This window comes from Puntigrus tetrazona, chromosome 18 (assembly GCF_018831695.1).
Source record: "Puntigrus tetrazona isolate hp1 chromosome 18, ASM1883169v1, whole genome shotgun sequence".
Classification (NCBI taxonomy): Eukaryota; Metazoa; Chordata; class Actinopteri; order Cypriniformes; family Cyprinidae; genus Puntigrus; species Puntigrus tetrazona.
Window position 1 is genome coordinate 1,126,544 of NC_056716.1, and position 20,605 is coordinate 1,147,148.

General features: G+C 35.4%; 1 long non-coding RNA gene across 1 annotated transcript in view; it reads left to right on the forward strand.

The window, feature by feature from the left end:
- LOC122323124 overlaps positions 1-2,788 on the forward strand; it is a 32,869-nt gene extending 30,081 nt beyond the window's left edge. Inside the window, exon 4 of the long non-coding RNA XR_006246948.1 lies at positions 2,073-2,788. This is a non-coding gene — a long non-coding RNA (uncharacterized LOC122323124). The remainder of the gene's footprint in view (positions 1-2,072) is intronic.
- The last annotated feature ends 17,817 nt before the right edge of the window (positions 2,789-20,605 follow it).

Sequence of the window (20,605 nt, forward strand, 5' to 3'; positions counted from 1 at the left end):
TGTTTGCCAGTTGTATGTGTAATTTAATTTGCTAAGTGAGTAATTAGGTATTGCGGATCTTCGATTCGGAGCTCTTTAATCTCTCAGTAATCTGTCTTTCTTATCGTTGACAGGAGAACCAGTTCAGTTAAGCCGGACCACATCAATTACCAAGATAAAATTTCATTTCAATGAGTTCATTTGTCTTAATTAACAGTTAACAGGGAAAAGGAGAGGATGGAAAATGCGCGTAAAACCTAAAAGCTGAGGATGAATATTAAAACAATATAAATGAATATAACTTTTCGGCTTGCGTAAGTTGACTTTTTTTTTAAAAATGTCACAAACTAGCAGCAATCACAACAAAACAGTCACTGATGAATAATGAATGTGTGTGTTTCTAATATAGAATAATGACAACGCTATGGGCAATGTCACTATGAAAGCTGCAGGAATGTTAATCGCTACACTTTAGACGGCTAATAATGCTAGTTATTTACATATTTTCAGACTTTCACTAAAGCCTAAATAAGTATGTGCAACAAATATGCAACTTCCTTGTAAATCCATACAATTTATGGTGAAAAACTGGCAGTAAAAAATACGGTAGACTTTATAAAAAAAATTACCGTAGTTTCATTAACTGTTACAATGTTAATATACCAACCTATTAAAGTACTGAAATCCATTTCGTAACTTTGAAATACACTGATAACCAACAAAAGCAGGTGGTGATGAGAAACTCACGTGATGAACCAAAGACCATCACAAGTGACATATGTAGAAGGTGCTCAGAGTCATTCACACAAACACCATCATTAAACTGAAATATGCAATAAACATTTAATTAACAACATTAGATGTAACATACAACCCTAATAAACATAACCAATGTGAAAAACTGAGGAGAAACATAGTGATTTTAAAGAAAAAACATCCAATTCAAACTCAATTTTAAATGCAATGCAGGTAATTATTGGCGCGTCAATCTACGGTTTTTCCCTGTAAATTTTACAGGAATTTATGGTAAGCCATTTAACAAGTTTTTACAGTAACATTTTCACGTTTTTTTTCTGTTAAAATCACGGTAGTTTTTACAATGTAAGCATAAAATGTCTCTGCAATTAGGTTTTATTTTACACTTATTAAATACACTACAGACACAATATAACAAATAACGAAGACGAGTTATGCTATGGGTCAGCATATAGACATAAGAAGTATGAATGGGAAAATAAAACATCCAATATGCTCAAGCTATGAGGCAGTGGAAAAAGTTCTGAAAAAGATACAGAAAACCAAAAATATAGCAACAACTTAATGTATTGTATCCATGCAAACAATTGAAATGTTAGCAAAATCTAAACTGAATAGAGGTTAGCGCACTTGTGAGAATGTGACTGCCCTGCCAACTAAAATACTGTTTCATATAAAAGTTTTAGGAATATTGGCGTAATATGTGCTTGTCTAAATGTTGCGTCAGAAATAACCCATTTACAAATTACAATTTAAAATGAAAGTTCTGTCATCATTTCCCATCCATTATGTTGCTCAAACACAGATTCACCACAAAAATGTGTTGTGAAAGCTGTTGTCTTTATGATTCAACTAAAATTCAATCATTCGACAAGTTCAGTAGCATTTGTGCTTGATTTATTAAAAAGAAAAATCGTTGAATAAATGATAGAAATTGTTAATAATAATACAATAGAGATTTTACAGGTACATTAATGGTTTTAACGTTTTCAGGGCAAAGACTAGCAACTCTGACTAGCTAACTAGCTACACATATTTTTGAAGAGCATTTATTTTGACTCCTCCTATACGAATAAAATGCTTTGTTATATGTTAAACAGTTCAATAGGAATGCAATAAGTCTTTTTCTTGTGAAAACTCACATTCATTGTAAACAGGTCTTGAATCAAAGCAACAGGCCCGGGCTCTAAGACTCAATTAAATCAAGAGCTCAGGTGAAATCACCTTTTCAAGGTGGGCTGAAGCTCCTGTTTATACCTGCAAGGGTACAATCATAAAGCATGCTTTTGCTCGGTGCTTACCCTCAAAATTAATTCCGTTTCTTCACCATTCCACAGACCTATCATCTGAGCCTGGATTTCTTGGACTGCAAAGCTGAGATAAGGAAACGCGTTCAAGCTTATTCAAATGGGGAAATTGGTTTTGATCACATTGCTGAGGTTTTTGAGCTGTGGCGAAAAGAACTCCTTAGTGAGTGCTCGCCAGGCACGGCTCCAACTCGATGAAGACATCTTGACTGAGTGAGGATACAAAAATCTTCCATTCAGTGAGCTGCAGGTCCTATTCAATGACTAACACAATTATACCAACACACACACCTCCATCCGCTTTCATAAGGTCTGGGTTGCACACACACATGAACCCACACAGACAGCCTTGTACTGTTTGTTTTTCATTGATTATACAGGCATTCGTTTCCAAACAGCTCTTCACCTAGACTCCACACTGCTGCATACAAGAAACACAATGCACACTAACCAGAGCAGATGCTCGGAGACTTGAGTGTGTGCCGCATGATAATGTGCTAAACCTTTGTACACCTCTTTGTTGGGAAAAAATCTCAATTACACGTACACAAATAGAAGCATGGATGTACAAGCAAACACACTTCTGTAAGGCTCCGTCTGTGGTAACAAAAAGGCAAAGATCATTGTAAACCGAACTAAAATTCTTTGATTTCATCAAAACTAGTACGCTATATCTCTATATGTGACCCTGAACCACAAAACCTTAAAGAAACCACTTGTTTTGAAAATAGGGTTATTTCCCTGAGTTTTTAGCCCCAATTTTAGCTGAAGCTTAACCATTAGCATCACACTCAAAAATGACCAAAGAGTTATTTAAAACTTGACTCTTTTATAGTTGCATTGTGTACTAAGGACCGACTTAAAAAAAAAAAAAAAAAAAACATTTTGGTAACACTTTCTATGAAGCCTGTATTTATAATGCATTATAAGGGCATTCTTAATGCATTATAATACATGCATAATGTCTTATAAACAACATTATAATATGTTATATCATCTTATAAATAATCATAACAACAGTTACAATACATTATAATACTTACCTATTTGTGCTTATAACTTTTATGAGAACAATGCATTATAACACCAGATGAAGCCTGCATTTATAAGACATCATAAGGGTATTCTTAATGCATTATTATGCATGCATAATGCCTTATAAACAACATTATAATGTGTCGTATCATCTGATAAATAATCATAAAAACAGTTACAATGCATCATAATACTTACCTATTTGTGCCTATAAATATTTAGTGTAACGAAGAGTGTGATGACTTATAACACACAATGAACATATTATGAGTGGTCTTTAACTGCTTAAAGTAAAGTGATGAAAACAAAGTCTTCTTTTAAACATCTAAAAAGCTTTATAACGTGGTATTAATATTTATAAGTGGTCCTTGTCTGCTTTAAGTAAAGTGAGAAATGTTGGGTATTCTTATAAACATCCATAAGATATCATGAAGTCATTATAAGAAGGTAACATCAAAGTAATGTGGAAAAGTACAAAGAAACAATATGTTTCCAATGCAAATCATGTTTTATTCATTAAAACTGTAAAATTACAAGGTTTTACCACATACATTTAATTAACCAATATAAAGAGTTATAAACAGTTGGCGGTGCACAAAATTATGTTTCTTTACAGGCTGGTTAACTACATTCATGTAAGTTGTATTTTCTAATGTCATGTATAAGGCGGCCAAGAATGTGTGAGGGATGGTTCCTGGCAAGCCAGTATTCCCATTCAATGACCTTGAGGTGCTCTTTCAAAAGTTTAGTTGTCCTGTTGCCACGGTGGCGCCATATATCCATTTTGTACGTCTTCCAGGCACGCTCCAAATGTTGTGTATGTGCTCTTGTTACTGGATCAACAAAATTCCTCTTGTGGCACACTGTGTGATGGTCATAGCCTGCCTGTGTCAAAGCCCTGCGATAAGCTCGCCATTCATCAGTAATTATACTGGAGCCTCTCGGACATGCTTCAAAATATTTGGCAAGAGTTCATTTTTGACCGTCTTCTTACCACTTTGAGAATGGGTTTTCTTCTTGTCTGCTCAACTTCTAGTATGCCTAAAACCCATTTTTTGTTGCGTCGCCAAGCAGAACCAAATCTGCCACGGTTGTACTGTAAAACAAATGGTAGAAATCAGTACTACACAGTTTTATCACACATACATCTAATCTTCATTGAGTCAGATCACACTAATTGTTTAACACATTGTCCAAATGTACAACTGTAAAATTGCTGCAACCTAAATCCTCTAAATATTCTTGCAAATCGCCACTACAACAGACTTATTGATTGCTGATGAATTTGCAGCACCTTTCTCTTATGTGAAAATTTGCTCTCATCTATGAGGACAAAGCAGTGATGACCTCCAACTTTCATTTGTCCTAGGTGCCGAAGTTTCTTTACTGCCCGTATGCAGACCTTAGTAAAAAAAAAAAAAAAAAAATTACATGTCTGTTTCAGGTAGGAAATCCCAGAATGCACTGTGAACAAAACTTTATATAACTTTATAGTCAGTGATTTTGAGCTGGACATAAACTGACATCTAGCAACATGCACACAGTATGTAGAGAATCAAATAAGGGTAGTTACTGAGATACAAGTTATGTTTGCAAAAGCATATTTCCATATTAGTTTTGCTATTTTCAGTTCAGTATATAAGTAAATAAATGAGTAAATAAAGTGATATTTTTATCTGGTATACTATATTTTTTCTTAAGTGTTATTCCTTTATGATTTAAACCTTTAATTTAAAAAAAGAGGTCCTCTGGACCTTTAATAACATGCAAAGCAACACTTCAAAAGACAATAGGACCCATTCTAATCTGTAATATTGTCTACACTGGACTGTTTATCTATTTTATCTGTGGTGTGCAGTGTGATGCTATGAGACAATGATGGCGTCTGGTGTAGACACGGTGTCATAAAGCATGTTGGTAGGTGGAAGCAGTGCAGCTCACTAGGTTTTGGGATAGACCATACTTTCTATTTAAAGCCTTCACAAACCTAGGTATTTGTGGCAAACTAGCATTTAATTTTAATTGTTACCATCATAATTCAAGACAAATTGCAAGGAAGTCAATTTTCTGCGAAAGCCAAGCCAAAAAATTTATTGTAATCATAATTTCATTATTCCTTTATACAGTACCTTTCTCACTACTGCAGTCATTCGAGATAAAGTTCTGCTGCTTGAAGCCACACCATCCTCCATCAGGTCTATCTGTCTCATTCTTAGACCTTGGGAAAACCTGAGGGAAAACCAAAAGAAATGTTAAAATTATGTTTTGCTGATGTAAGTTTTCAATGTGAAAACTACACAACTGAGGAAAATAAATGAAAAAAAGGTAAATATATATATATATATATATATATATAGGGAGTGTAAGGAGTGTAACGATGCATATATTCGTACCCAAGGAGCACAGTAACGGGGGGAAGGTTAGGACGATTCTAAGGGCCCAACAAGGGAAAGGGGGCCCTGAACACTTCTTTTAGAATCAAAATTTCTTCAGAATGTTGACAAAATACATATTGTCAGAAAGGTCTGAATCTCAAGATTCCATATTTGATGGTTATTTTTTGACAGAGAAATTTTGACATTTGAGTGTCCTTTCTGAGTATGTCACAAAAATTTAAGGTTTCATATGACATTGCTAAATAGAACATTATTTTGTGTATTTGGTGTAATGCAATGTGCTTATGTGGTTTAAGGTTCAAGAAACAAATAAATTATTTTCCTCATACTGTACATTATTGCTACTTTTCTAAGCCCCACCTTTCAGAAACGGGTAGATTTTTACGAAGCTCATCTTTCTAAAAATGCGAGGTGTCCTCTGATTGGAAAAGAAAAATTTGAAACTGCATCATATGACCCCTTTAACTGAAACTCAGCATATATAGGCTACTTATGTCACTTGTCACACCGTTTTTATTCCTCTTGTTTATCTGTCAACTAAATCAGATATATTCTGAGTATGTAGGTACTACAGATTTTAGATTTTAGACATTTTAATTACATATACTGTAGTATGTATAGTATGTTTACCTCTAGGTGGAAAAAAGTAATGTGTACTACTATCTGTTAAAAATAAATGAAAAGAAACCTAGCATAGTGCATAATAATTTTACCTTTCCGATGACTGTTTTTTTAACATTAAAAGACACCTTTAAAATACATAAATATTAATAATAATTAAAAATCAAATCAAAAGTCATTTAGACATTCCGTAAAGTTTATCCAGGGGGTTTCTTGTCCCAAGTAGGGGGCTAACATACCCCAATAAGGGCCATCTTACCCCAATATTTGTCATTTTATGCTATAACAACTAAATTATGAAATATTTCTATTCATTTCCAGTATTAACATGTTGGCTAATGCATCGTAACCCTGCACATGCTAACGTGATATCGAAATATGTTACAATTTAAAAGCAAATTCACACTGCAGAAAGTTACGTACCTGTAGATGAATTCTACATGGTTCTGCAATGATCTGCGGGACTGGTAGAAAATTGTATTCTTACGAACTGTTGTAACTCCTCGGCATCTTCTGCAAACCCTGGTGAAAATCAGAATCATACTAACAAATCTTTTCCCCATATATCCCAAAAAGTACTAGTCTGCATACATATTTTAGCAAAAAACATGTAACTTACCAATGATATCCATCTCGACGTGGCTGTTTTTCAAGTTTCATTTTTTCTTTGCATTTGCATCGCATTCTCCGGTGCAAAAGACCCTTCTTCTGCATCCACAACACAATTTTTCGTTTGTGCGAAAGGGTGTTAGGTTTTCGAATTAAACACAAAAGTTCCTGCACTAATCTGGACATTTTAATTCAACCAGAAACTCATGGGTGCAGGCTCACTCCAAATCCGTTCAAAAAGAATCGGCTTTCCGCTTCGGAATCACAAGACCACTCCAAAAGATGATGGCAATTCATTCCATTGGCATGCATGACAATGATGTGTTTTCATGCATACTTTCAATAATTGATACTTCCAGTAGTTACACTATTAACTTGCGTCTCGTTGTTTCTTAAGAATTGAGAAAATTAAACCTGAATCGGCTCCTTGAAAACATGAAAGAATCAGAGTCGATTCGAAATTGAACACTCCAAAACCCGGGAAGAATGACGCAGGCACGTCACAATCTACGCACGCAGCGGCATTACCCGTCATACTCTACGAGACAAATCTGGACAATCATCGAACATCGTGACTGATTAAGTGAGTTTCTTTAAGCACAATAGATAAGCACCATAATACAAGTAAATGTTAAATGTTAGTATTTGTAGAAATCGCTCACTAGGCCCATATAAAGTGGGGTAATCCAAATAATGTTTGTAAAATAGCTAAAAGGTTTTTATCCATATAGATTTAGGCATGGATATACATACGTTTTGTTTTTGGTTTTGTTTTTTTAACATTTAGAATTGATTTTACGACAGATATGAGCCGAAAGCGGGTGCGGAAAGATACTAACGTTAATTCCCCTGACAATATCACCGGTGACGATTCAACATCAACGAAAAACGGTGAGCAGATTACCTGTAATGAAGTATTCCATCCTTAAACTCTGACTGTACAAACAGTAGCACGTTGAATGCAGTTAAAGGTCAAATAATATTAAATAAATATATATATATATATATATATATATATATATATATATATATATATATATGTATGTATGTATGTATGTATGTATGTATATATATATATATATATATATATATATATATATATATATATATATATATATATACAGTGTGCGATTTGTGAAAAACCAGAGGGGATGCTTTTGAAAACGTATGAAATGTTTTTAATACGACGGAATATGTATTTAACGTGATCACAGTTTAATAAAAACGTTCCAATCGGACCGTGTATCGCGAATCATTTGGTTCAGATCTGGTTCGTGGGATTTTTATCCCCACCGGGATAAAAAGAATTCAGCAGAGGCAGGGATGTATAAACCAGAGATGATGTATAAACCCAGGCAAATGTATTAAACTGAATCATTTCATTGATGTAATATCTGCATTCTGGAATTAATGTTTGGCCAATCTAATTAAAGGGCCAGAACTAACAGCTGTATGGTGTGTAACATTTTTGTCAATTTTCAGACACACCTGCTCCAACTTACACACATGAGCTTGCAACACTTAAAATACAGCTTCAAGCTGAAAAGAAAAAGGGGACCTGAGAGATGAAACCATTGCGATTCTGAAAACTGATAAACAGTTCCTCCAAGAAGAGTTGGTAAAGAAAGATAGCTTTATCAGGGAACTGATAAAGAAAAACGAAGAAAAGAAACCAGGTACTTATTCTTTTTAATATTGATTAATAAACATTTACCATGAACTGCCCTATCGTCTCTGCTTCATTGTATGACAAGACTGTTTGTTTAAATAATACATGAACACAAAACATTGAGTCTCATTCACTAAGCATATGTACACACAGATTTATGTGTAAAATGTTTGTATGTACAATTTTAAGAATACGCCACGATTCACCAAAACTTTCACACCAAAACTTATTGTAATTTTACGATAAAATATAGGAACAACTGAAACCACATGTACGAAAAAACATTTACTCCGTACAGCCTTACAATCATCTTAAGAAGCTGCTTACTGCTACTTAACATAACATTAAAGTATTAAAGTATTCTTTATTTTTTAATACTTTTATAGTATTAATTGTAATATTCAATCCACATATAAAATTATATAATAAAATTGTCAAATAAAACAAATTAAGGCATTTTACATATCATCATATACATTATAAATTTCATCATATAGGCTACATTTTGTCATACAGAGAGCCGTTGTGGAAAACATGGAGATGGTTTGGGTGTGCTTTATGCAAATTACTAACCTTTTGCACATAGCTGCTTATTTTTGAATTACTCCAAATTCAAAAAAGATAAGACGAATGTTAAGAACAAATTAATTTGTGTACACACATGTTGTGACATGTTGTGAGATTTTTCATTTTTTCATTGATTGAGAAGTTCTCAATTATTAGTGAATGAGACCAAATGATTTGAGTTGAAATTACTTAAAATTTGAATAGTAGCTGGCTAAGCAGGGAAAATATACATGCATGGATGCAAATATAATGTAACACGTAACTTATTTTACACAGGCCTAAAAGCATCAAAGAAATCTCCACGGATTGCCATTTCTAGTTCAGAGGAGGTCATTGATTCTGATGAGTCTTCAAGCCTTTCAGACTCCTCCCTTGAAGAGGTCAAGGTGAAGAAGAGAAAACACAAGCACAAAAAAATAGCACTACCTCTTGCTGATGCTATTGGACACAACCGTGCACGCGCAGTAAGTTACATTGTGGATAAATGACCATTAATTAACCAATCATTTGCAATTATAAGGTTCTATCTGACATTTTCGTCAAAATTCCTTTATTCACATATACTTATTCTGTGACAACTTATTTACATTATATGATGGTTTTTGTGTGTGTGTTTGTGTGCACATTTTGGGACTTTATATATATATATATATATATATATATATATATATATATATATATATATATATATATAAGGTTCTATGTACAAAGGTCTGCAAAAACACAATACCTCAAAACTGCTCAGAATGCAGATACAGTACCATATAATTAAGTAATAAATAAAATGCAGCGAAAGAGCTGTTGAAGATTAAACTTATACCTAAAAAGATTAGGTTTTGTGATAAAGATTAACCAATATTGCAGAGAATTTGAGAATTATAGGAAATTGCCTTTGACAAGTAACTGGTAGCGTAACAATATATAATAATATTTCTCTTTATTCAGTGAGGAACACCAGAGGCATCATTCGCAGATACCTTGACACTCTAGAAGCCTTCAAGAAGGTGAAATCCATGAAAGCTGCATTTGATGCTATTGGAGTGGACAGAAACACAATTGCAAGAACTGCAATTATTGCAGAGCTGCATCTGGCTGCACCTGATGTTTTGAAGACCATGGGCCAGTGGAACGACAAAACAGAGACACTGAGCAGATTTATTGGTAAATGTCATTCTGCACTGACCACTGAAATTAAAGAAAAATTACTCAAATGAAAGCAGATGGAGATCTGTTGCCTATTGCTTGATTTATTTGTAAACTTAAACTGTCCTGTTGTGTAGAAATGGACAGGTTTTGAAACTTCCTTTAGGAGATGTGAACAGGGCTGCCTGGGTTATGTCATTAGAGTGGCCTGTTCATTTGTTTGGCTTCACTCATGTCTTTTGCTTAGCTAAGCATTTTGTGACTTTGCATATTCTCATAAGACAAATCAGAGAGTCAGAAAAATAGTTTACAGTTCTGTTGTTTAGCCTTTAGGTGAGCTGTTACTTTGTTTCTATTTGAGTGTTTCCTATTAGGTTAATGTGAACTTCAGTGTGACCTACGTGAGAGTTAGCTTACTGGAAAGCCTTTACATTTTAAACAATACAGTATTGTTTTGTTGATTTTTGTGCACATTTTATGTTACATGTACTGCAATATAAATGTTCACAGCTAATAAAAATTAAGTTCAAAGCAAATGTGTCATAACCCATTCATGATATCTTATGGATGTTTAAAAGAATACCTAACATTTCTCACTTTACTTAAAGCAGACAAGGACCACTTATAAATATTAATACCACGTTATAAAGCTTTTTAGATGTTTAAAAGAAGACTTTGTTTTCATCACTTTACTTTAAGCAGTTAAAGACCACTCATAATATGTTCATTGTGTGTTATAAGTCATCACACTCTTCGTTACACTAAATATTTATAGGCACAAATAGGTAAGTATTATGATGCATTGTAACTGTTTTTATGATTATTTATCAGATGATACGACACATTATAATGTTGTTTATAAGGCATTATGCATGCATAATAATGCATTAAGAATACCCTTATGATGTCTTATAAATGCAGGCTTCATCTGGTGTTATAATGCATTGTTCTCATAAAAGTTATAAGCACAAATAGGTAAGTATTATAATGTATTGTAACTGTTGTTATGATTATTTATAAGATGATATAACATATTATAATGTTGTTTATAAGACATTATACATGTATTATAATGCATTAAGAATGCCCTTATAATGCATTATAAATACAGGCTTCATAGAAAGTGTTACCAACATTTTAAGTCAGTCTTAGTACACAATAGGAAACATTTTAAAACTTATTCATATGCACACATTAACATTTTATTATAGCGAGTGAGATCGATAAACAAGTGAGAATGATAAACTTTCTTAAGGAAGCAGCACTGGCCTGATGCTTCAGAGAACTGATTATAGTTTTAGGGGGGCTGAGACGAAAAATAAAAAGGGTCTAGAAGCACCCCTGGTCCAGAACTGTTTTCAATGTCATCATGTAGACGAATTGGAGGTGTGCATCCATTTTATTTTCTGTCAATATGACCTGTAATGAACTCAGCAACAGGGTTGTATGAAATGCAATATGCTCGTTAATGTTATAGCAATGCGCCATAGGATCAATGTAAGATTAATATATTAGATCGATTGCAGTGATTTTCTAGAACTAGAAACAGGAAATAATGATATATCCAGTATGGATATGTTTGTTAGGGATACATAAAGCTACACTTTATCAAAACAAACAGCAAATCTTGAATTTTTTGTAAAACGTTCCATGCAGCAAAGGGATAGTTCACCCAAAATGAAAATTACTCTTTGATTTACTCACCTTCAAGCTTTATAATGGCAGTAAATGGCTGCTGAAGTCTAATAACCCTAACCCTAAGTGCATACATCCACACATAAAATGTGCTCCTCACAGCTCTGGGGGGTTAAAAAAGCCCTCCTTAAGCAAATCAGTGTTTTGTGTAAGGATAATATCCATATTTAAAACTTTGTAAACCATAATCTTTATCTTTTGTATGCGTGTACAACATTCCAGCTAAAAACGTTTTTAGATTAAATGTAGGTGTTAATTATGCCAGTTTTGTCCTCTCGTGTGGTCTGCAAAGAATGAAAAAAAACTAAAAATGCAAATTGCCATTGGAAATCAATGAGGCCTTTTAAATACTTCTGATCACTAACAGACTCAATGAGACCTAAATTTGTTGAGTGCAAACCCATGCTGTGATGAGAAGACAAGGGTTTCTGAAAGGTTATCCAGGTGTTCTATTCTCCCTCTAAAACAACTACGATAAGCATGGGCTGAGTGCTTCTTTTGTCCTTCTCATGTGGTGGCAGCCAATGGGAATTAGCTGCATGTGATTACTCCGCCCCTCTTGATAACCATGTGTTTCAGTTTTGTTAGCTGGCCAGGGTGATGGCAAAACACACTCACATACTTGGCTAATACATGCATGGCTAACTCTTACATACTTGCATGTGCATTTAGTCTTACCAGTGTAGCAGAATATTATGCGGTATGAATCAGTGTGGTGCAGCCGGCTGTAAATTCACAGATGTGTGCTTCCACCATTTCATGGGCCAGTTCAAAGTAATGGCAGCTATCATTAAAAGTGACATGTGGCCATACCACTACATGGTGCAATGACACTGTGATTCAGTCAAACCTGTAGGGCCGAGCACTGTGACCACGGCTGCACATTATGAGACAAGTTAATATAGCCAGACATGTAATAAGTAATGGTAGAGTGAAACGACCAAAAGAATTAAATGAATAGTTCACCTTAAAAAGGAACTTTGCGGAACATTTACTCAACCTTTGGCCTTAAAGATTTGATTCTTCATCAGATCAGATTTTGAGAAATTTAGCATTGCTGTAATATATAACATCACTTGCTCACCAATGGAACCTGGGCAGTGAATAGGTGCCATCAGAATAAGAGACAGCTGATAAAAATATCACAGAAATATATGCGGCACTCACATAGGCCTGAAAGACCTGAAAGAATCACAATTAGTTTAATCCCTGGTGGGGCGCCAGGGAAATACTCTCAGTAATGACTCACAAGTAAGTTTTATCAATTGAGGGCAAGGTATAAGGCGTAGTGAGACGTGAGTATCAATACAAAAGTACACTTTATTGTAAGAGCATGAATAAAATTCTCAATCGTAAAAATCAATTCCCCAGGGCAAGGCTTAGCGGGAACAGGGCAGGCCGGCTGCAACTCGGAAGGTCAGCTAAACCCACCTGAATTTCTCCTCACATCAACCACTGCACGCACACACACAAACTAATGGAAATCTTGCCAATTCATACGGCACCCAGTAAAACACACCTCCTAAGGAAAGCGGCTAGCCTCCCCTGCTCTGCAAAAAGTCTTTAATGGCTCCTTAAAAAAAAGAGATCAGAAACGCATTAACCAAAGACTAGAAAAAAAAACTTCATGGAATAATAAAGAAAACAAACACTGGATATAGTCACTTCAGTATTCGAGTCTCTCATCGGCCCTAGAGGCAGCAGTGCCCGATAGGCACCTGCAAAGCAGGAAATTAGAAAAATAGTTATAAACTCTTCACATAACATCACATTTCACAAAACAAAAACATAAATAGACAACCATAAAGCTACAAAATAAGTCAACACAAAACAACAAGGATTAACAAAGTAAATGAACAGTTTCCAAAAGAAATCCAAACTACAAAGAAAACGATGCAACGCAATGCAGAAATGAAAGACTAGATTGTATACTTGATAGCAATAAAGCCAGTAAATGAAATGCCAAGCTATATAAATAATCAGGCCAATCGACACGCAAAGCCGGAATTGATGTAGTAAAAGAAAACAATAAAAACAGTCTGTAAGCAAAACAGCAGCGGCGTCACATAGCGTCTTCTGCAAGGGATCAGCTTAGAGATCGTGATGTCACACTTCCCCTTTTCATTTAATAAACAGACAAGCATTAAATGAAAACTATTAAACCCCATTTACAAAAAAAGAGAGAAACTTACAGTTAGGGTTGAATAAAGCCCAACTCAAATGCTATATGTTTACTCCAACGAGTGCCGTGACTCTTTTGGTCTTTATTACTGAGACGCAACGCAAAATATATACCACCACCAGCGAACAGAGAATTTAATAAAATTACCCACCATACCTGTAAGTGAACTCCGCCACGAACTTGCCGCAGTGCAGATACCGTCAAGCCCCCTCTAATTAGACTATAAATAGCACGGATAAGCTTTAAGCCATTCATAGCGATACGCAGTCAATCGAGTCTTACCCCACCTGAACATCAACAGGTAACGGAAAGGGGAACCCAGGATGCCAACACAGGCATCAGAATCTTCAATACTATTACCTTTAATTATATTACACCTGTAATGTGATTATTGGATAAGTGTGATAAGTGGTCTTCCAATCACACCCCAACCCGGGCCAAAAGCAAATACTTACCTTACCACATATATATTTAGAAGTATTTCACACAACAGTCCATCAGTTAATGTCTTTGGGAAGTAAAATGCTGCATTATTTAAAATGCTGTATGTATCACAGTAACTTAAAACGGTTGCTTCTGGTTGAAATGCAAGTCTTTTTTTTATGATATTGCAAAATGTCTTGTGTGAATCAGGACAGAAATTTGTGCAGTTCAAGCAAAACTGCTAGAAACTGTGGGTGGATTTTGATGTGAGACTTTTTCACTAGGGCACCAAACACTGATTGTAAGCCTGAACTTCACAAAAGCCTTAACGTCACACACACAAAAAAAAAAAACTTCAAACCTGATTGGCTCATCACAATCTTGTTCCAGTGTCAACAAAGATGTTGACCTAAGAACTCGTCAAACTCAGCAAAATCAGGTTCTGCAGCGTTATCATGGATCATGGAACATTTTGGCCCGAAGTGGCGGCTTAAAGTTTAAATGTCTTAATGAATTCACTTCTTACGAACATGCAGCTTTCGCTTCAGAAGATGTTAACTGACGGACTGCCTTGTGTTGTGGATTATTGTGATGTTTTCATCATCTGTTTGGGCTCTTTTTCTGATGGCACTCGCTGACTGTAGATTTATCGACGAGCAAGTTGATGTAATACTAAATTTCTCAAAATCTGTTACAATGAAGAATGCTCTTCATTCTGGATGGCCTGAGGGTGAGTACGTTTCCTGCAAGTTTTTGGGTGAACTATTACTTTAATTAGACAAATTAGTTTAAACTATATTGCAACAGATGAAAGCAGAAATACATTACCCATTGGGCAGTGTCAAGGCTGTGTGGCTTTAAAAAGATCTGTAAATAGACTATGAAAGACACCGGGACACACAGCTGTGGTTTTGGACAGAATAGGCAAAATGTTTTTAAAACTGTTCTTTGTTTTCAGAGAACGCGAGTACATTGGCACATTTAGTCTTATTCTTAGTTTCTTGATTACTTTTTTAGTATTAATTTCCAGTTCGATGAATCAAGTATATTGTGACTCCCTTTAATGCTTAAAGCACCCAAGAGTGTCAGTTAAATGTCCATGTGTCTTGCCGATCCTTTTCTGATGTGCTCTGATTTGTTACAATGAGTAGAGACCTGGTATTAAACCAGTTCTAGTAGTAAAAATACAGCTTCATCTGGGGTTTCTGCTATTTTGAATTCACCCAAATGGATACTTATTGAATAGTCTCCCTTTAGTCGGTAAATTATGACAGAAATTGCATTGTTTTTTTATTTATTTAATTAGCTGTATGCGTCACTGTTTACCTTGCAGTCTCGTTGTAGATACAATACAAATGAAGAGCTTTTGTAATGCCAATAACAAGCACCCTAAAGTGACATTTAAATTGAGACGCAGACAAAACAGAAAATTGCAGGTCTTTAAAGTGAAAAACAAACATATTCCCAAGGTTAATTAGACCCAATAATAAGTCTTGGCTGGTTTTATGAGTAAGGTGTAGTAATTATAGGAAGGAGTGCTTTTGTGTTATTGTGTAGGTACTAGCATTTCCTTCCCACACTTAATGACATAATGACACCTCGCAGACTGCAGGATACAAACATGCAATCAGTCAAACATTGTAATTTAAACTCACACTTCAACTTTAATTTAAGTTCATAGTTGCAGTTGTTTTCATAATTATATATTTGACTTTTCCTCACAATGCACAGTTTACATTACCAAGAGATTTGAAACGAACAGACCACTGCAAATTTAAACCAAAACATAACTTGGACGATTGCTCAGCATCTTAAAACGCTGGGAATCACATCAAATGATCTTAAAGACACTTTTCAACAGGTTTTCCAGATAATGATCATATGTTATATCAGTTTAATTCTAAATGCAAGGTCAAATGAGTCCTGGATGCGTCTCTCTAAACTCAGTGCTGCGACTGAACGATTGCTAGAAGCATCTGTATTTTATAAATAAGCCCTGTGTAAGACGGTTATTTTGTGGCTGTAATTCTGTAATTAAACCTGAATTTTCATCAACAGTCTCAATTCTGTTTACAACCCATAGGAGAAGTGCAACACAAGTGGAGGCTTGTTTTAGACCGGAGGCTCTTGTATTGACTTCACCCCACACTGTCTGAAATGTCAAACCACTTCAAGTTACACCATGCTTCCCTGCTTCCAGCCCTATCTTCCACAAGAAACATGCATCTAATTACCAGGCAAATAGGATCTTTTTGAATATTTCAAGATTAAATACGAGTTCATTGAGGTGGAAGCCATTTTAAACCTATATTTAATACTAGGGGACCTTCTTGCCCTAAGATCATTTGAGACATGGTTTTACACTTTGCTAGATTCTGAATATTTAAAATGGCACTTTGTGCTTTCAGATATCCATTATCACTTTTTGGATGTTTAAAAAAAAAACATTTTATAAATTGTACCAGTGCAATTAGAGTAATTTTACTACTCTGGCACAGATATGAAAGATATTTACGTGCATATATCAGTCTAACCCGCTTGTATGTTTGAGCATGAAGTCATCGACTGGAATCTCAAGTAGGTGGTACAGCGTGAAGCAATCTCTATGGTTTGCCTCTGGCCTCTGGAGCCCTTCCATGCTTCCAGAAACAACGTGATCTGCAGTGAAGAGCACATGGATAATAAATGAGACACTCAGGCTGGCCTCTACCTGAACATTTCATATACCCAACAAGGTTGTCACCCTTTGTGGTTTACATTTGAAAGGGAAATCAATCTTCTGTTTGATTGTCATAAAGCTGTTGGGTTATGTTTAACATTTCATAAAAGTTTAATGTGTGTGCACTATTACTTCCTCCGGGATATCTCCTAAACTGGACAGCAGGTTTCGGGGGCGAGCTGATGCTAACAGGGTTTGACTGATGGAGATTTATTGGTCCTGCAGGTGATGGCCATTGGCAAGAATAATAACTCTGTAATATCACTGTAATAACTGGAGAAAGCCTTTTGTTAGTATTCCATCATCATATCTTTGCTTTTGGGAACTCATCTCCATTTTAATACCACACTTTAATACCAAATCAAAAATGTTAAAAGCAGCCCCTTCACTGCAAAAATGCCTTTCTAGCTTAGAATTTTCATCTTGGTTACAGCCAAAATACCTTTATTTTTCATACTGCGCTTGTTACACTCTCATCTGACTGCACACCTGCACCTAGTTAATCACACGCTACATAAACCTTGGACTTTCTCCTATTCAGGTCCGAGTATTGTTTAGCATATATCACAGTTACTTTACAAAGCCAGAAGTCTAGTCATAGTTTTTTGCTTTGTCTTGTTCTCCCGTGTTCAGATCTCTGACTGGTTTTCAGGTTACCTCTTTCATCTTGCCATTGGATTATGTTTGATCCTGTTTGGATTTTTGCTGTTACGTGGATTATATCTCTTATAGAGAGAGTAATATAGAGATATACCAAGCGTTAGAATTAGACACGTAGGCCAGTGATAACAGTAAAGAGAAAATAATGATCCAACCAGTTTGTCAGCGAAACAGGAAAAACATGCAAGAAAAGATGGGAGTGAAGTTCTTTTAACTCGAGTGCCGTGTTATTTTCATGTTTGATATTTCATGCTTGTTTTGTGTTGACAGGCTGAAAGCTGTTGTTGTTTAAAGCTACAGAACATGAATAGCTAATAATAGTCTGCTGGTGCTATAAATTTTAATTGACTTTTTTTAAGCATTTATTATTTATGTCTCAACATATATGAACAAGACAAGTTTGTACAAGCTGTACAAGTAGTTGTAGTTCATGCATCTTTTCCGCAAAGACTCTATATATAAGAAATGTTGATAAATTGATGTGTGGTACACTTGGAAGGGATAATAAAGAAAAAGTACCTTGAATCATGTTCTAGTTAGATTTTCATGTTGACTAGTTAAAAATATATAAAAAAAATCCAAAAGAAATCTAGATTATTCTATATTTTTAAGATGCTAAATGAGTCAGTCAGAAATTTTCGTTCCGTTAAAACATTTTTAAATTTGATCTAGCCCTTGCATAATATTTTAACAATAATCAAATATTAGCAAAAAAAAAAAAATCGAAATAGAGGCTAGTTTTAAATGGCTGTCCATGGAAAGATATGCTTTCTTCCTCCCATAATGGTGTTGTTATGGCATCTACCAAAATTAAACCACGCTAGCCAGCCAAAACTAGACATGTTGATCATTAGAGCATAGAATGCAGATGAAAAAGGGTAATGGAGTGTGGAAAAGCAAGCCTCAGAAAAAGACCGCAATAACACATACCCACTCTTTCTCCTAACACATACGCACTTCAAAAACACATTTTCATTGTTGCAATCAAGCTGTGTAAAAGGAGCCTTTACTACATTAGAGGCTTTTGTTGAACATAAGGTTACAAAGTTTTCTGCCCACACTTTAACCTGGAGTGTGACTGGATCGCTGTAGGTGAGAGGTTTGTTCATGAAACCATTACGGTGACGGATGGTGACACTTGCCACGGATAGCAAGCTCATCGCACCTCACATACACCAGAGGGACAAGAAAATCTGAGTGACTCCAACAGGGTAGACAGGGTGGAATATGTATGCACGCAATGAGAAAGAACAGCTGTGTATAATTCATGGTTCTAACAATGTGACCTTTTCTAGATATGCACCATTACACTAAGCCGTCCCATACTGAGTGGGCTGTGTCATTTTACAATAGGGCTTTTTTCGGTGGATATATAATCCCTGCTGCTTTGAGCGGTCTCTCTGGAGGCTTCACATCTACTGAATGCATTACTGATACCTCCTTTCAAGATCAAACCCCAAGTCTCCAATCACACCCCTACGTGCCACTCAAGCGGCTTACATCTCAGCATCGAAAGCCGTGGGGTTGCATATCTGATAGCTTGGCAGCAACACACGTGCACACACATGATTTAATGGAAGCCGAGACACTTTCACCTCAGTTAAAATGGATTTGGCTAAAGGCAGTTAAATTAAACAAAACTATTCTCTCAGTCCCGACACCTGAAAGCAGGTGGTTTTGATTCAATAGCGGAGATTCAATGCGGAGTTCGTATGATTGCGCACTTTAAAAAGTTGGGTAGATCTATGGTGATTAAAGATGGATGAATTCCAAAATAGTCAAGGATTGCATGATTAGCATGACCCTGTTAGCTTACCTTTAGTTTCGCTAACTTAGTTCACCTTTAATGGCCAAAATCAGCAGTGTATTTTTCAGCCTTTTCTTTGAGGTATTGTATATCTTGGGTTTTGCTTGAGTTTACGTCAGCTGAATGCTTACATTTGGATATGTTTGCATAGGGTTTTATTTGTTGCAAATGTAGCACAAAACCGGGTCATGCAAAGGTCAGGCTAATAATAATAAAAATCAATTCAGAAAAATGAATAAATTCTACTACAGCATCAGTGCTATTATTGATTCAGCTATGTGAGTTGACTGGGCATATAGTGGAGCTGATTTAAAGGCAGACACTGCATGAATTCTGTAATTATTCTGTAACTCTTGGGGAAACATTTTCCCATATGTCAGAAAATGCTAGAAAAGCAGTGAGTAGAGTGTAAATATATATTATATAATAAAGCAGATGTCTGGTGTCGGACCCCTTGGAATTAATTGATTCAAAATTGCCAAAAATAAAAATGCATAAGCAAACAAAACCTTTTCAGTACAAACATCTTTTAGTCAATAATAAATTAGACATCCCGATTCCACACTGTATAATTTTAAACAAAAACTTTTTTATTAAAACTACAAACATTGAACACATTTCTTGGTTAACAGACATTTCTTTCAACCCCCAAAACACAACACAATGCACAATGCATAATTCAAAATATTGGAAAACCCTGCAAAAAATCGATATAGAAAATTCCTTCATATTAAAACGGTACATTGGGCCGTATTTTTCCAGACTTTTCTTAGAGTGCGGGAATTAGGCTGCTCTGTGTGATCTAGTTGCGAGTAAAATATAAACTGAATGTTTGTTTATCTTAGCACCTTGTGGAGATCACACTTCAACACCTGAAGCAGCTGACAGACTGCATGAGGGAGTTGAGGGTGGAGGTTAAAGATTCCCCACTGTCATACTGAGAGATGCTTCAGACTGGAGTGTGATGATTCTGGGCTGGATGAGAGCCCTGCTCATGACAGTTTTATTGATGCTCAGTAACTGAGCTCTGAATTAAC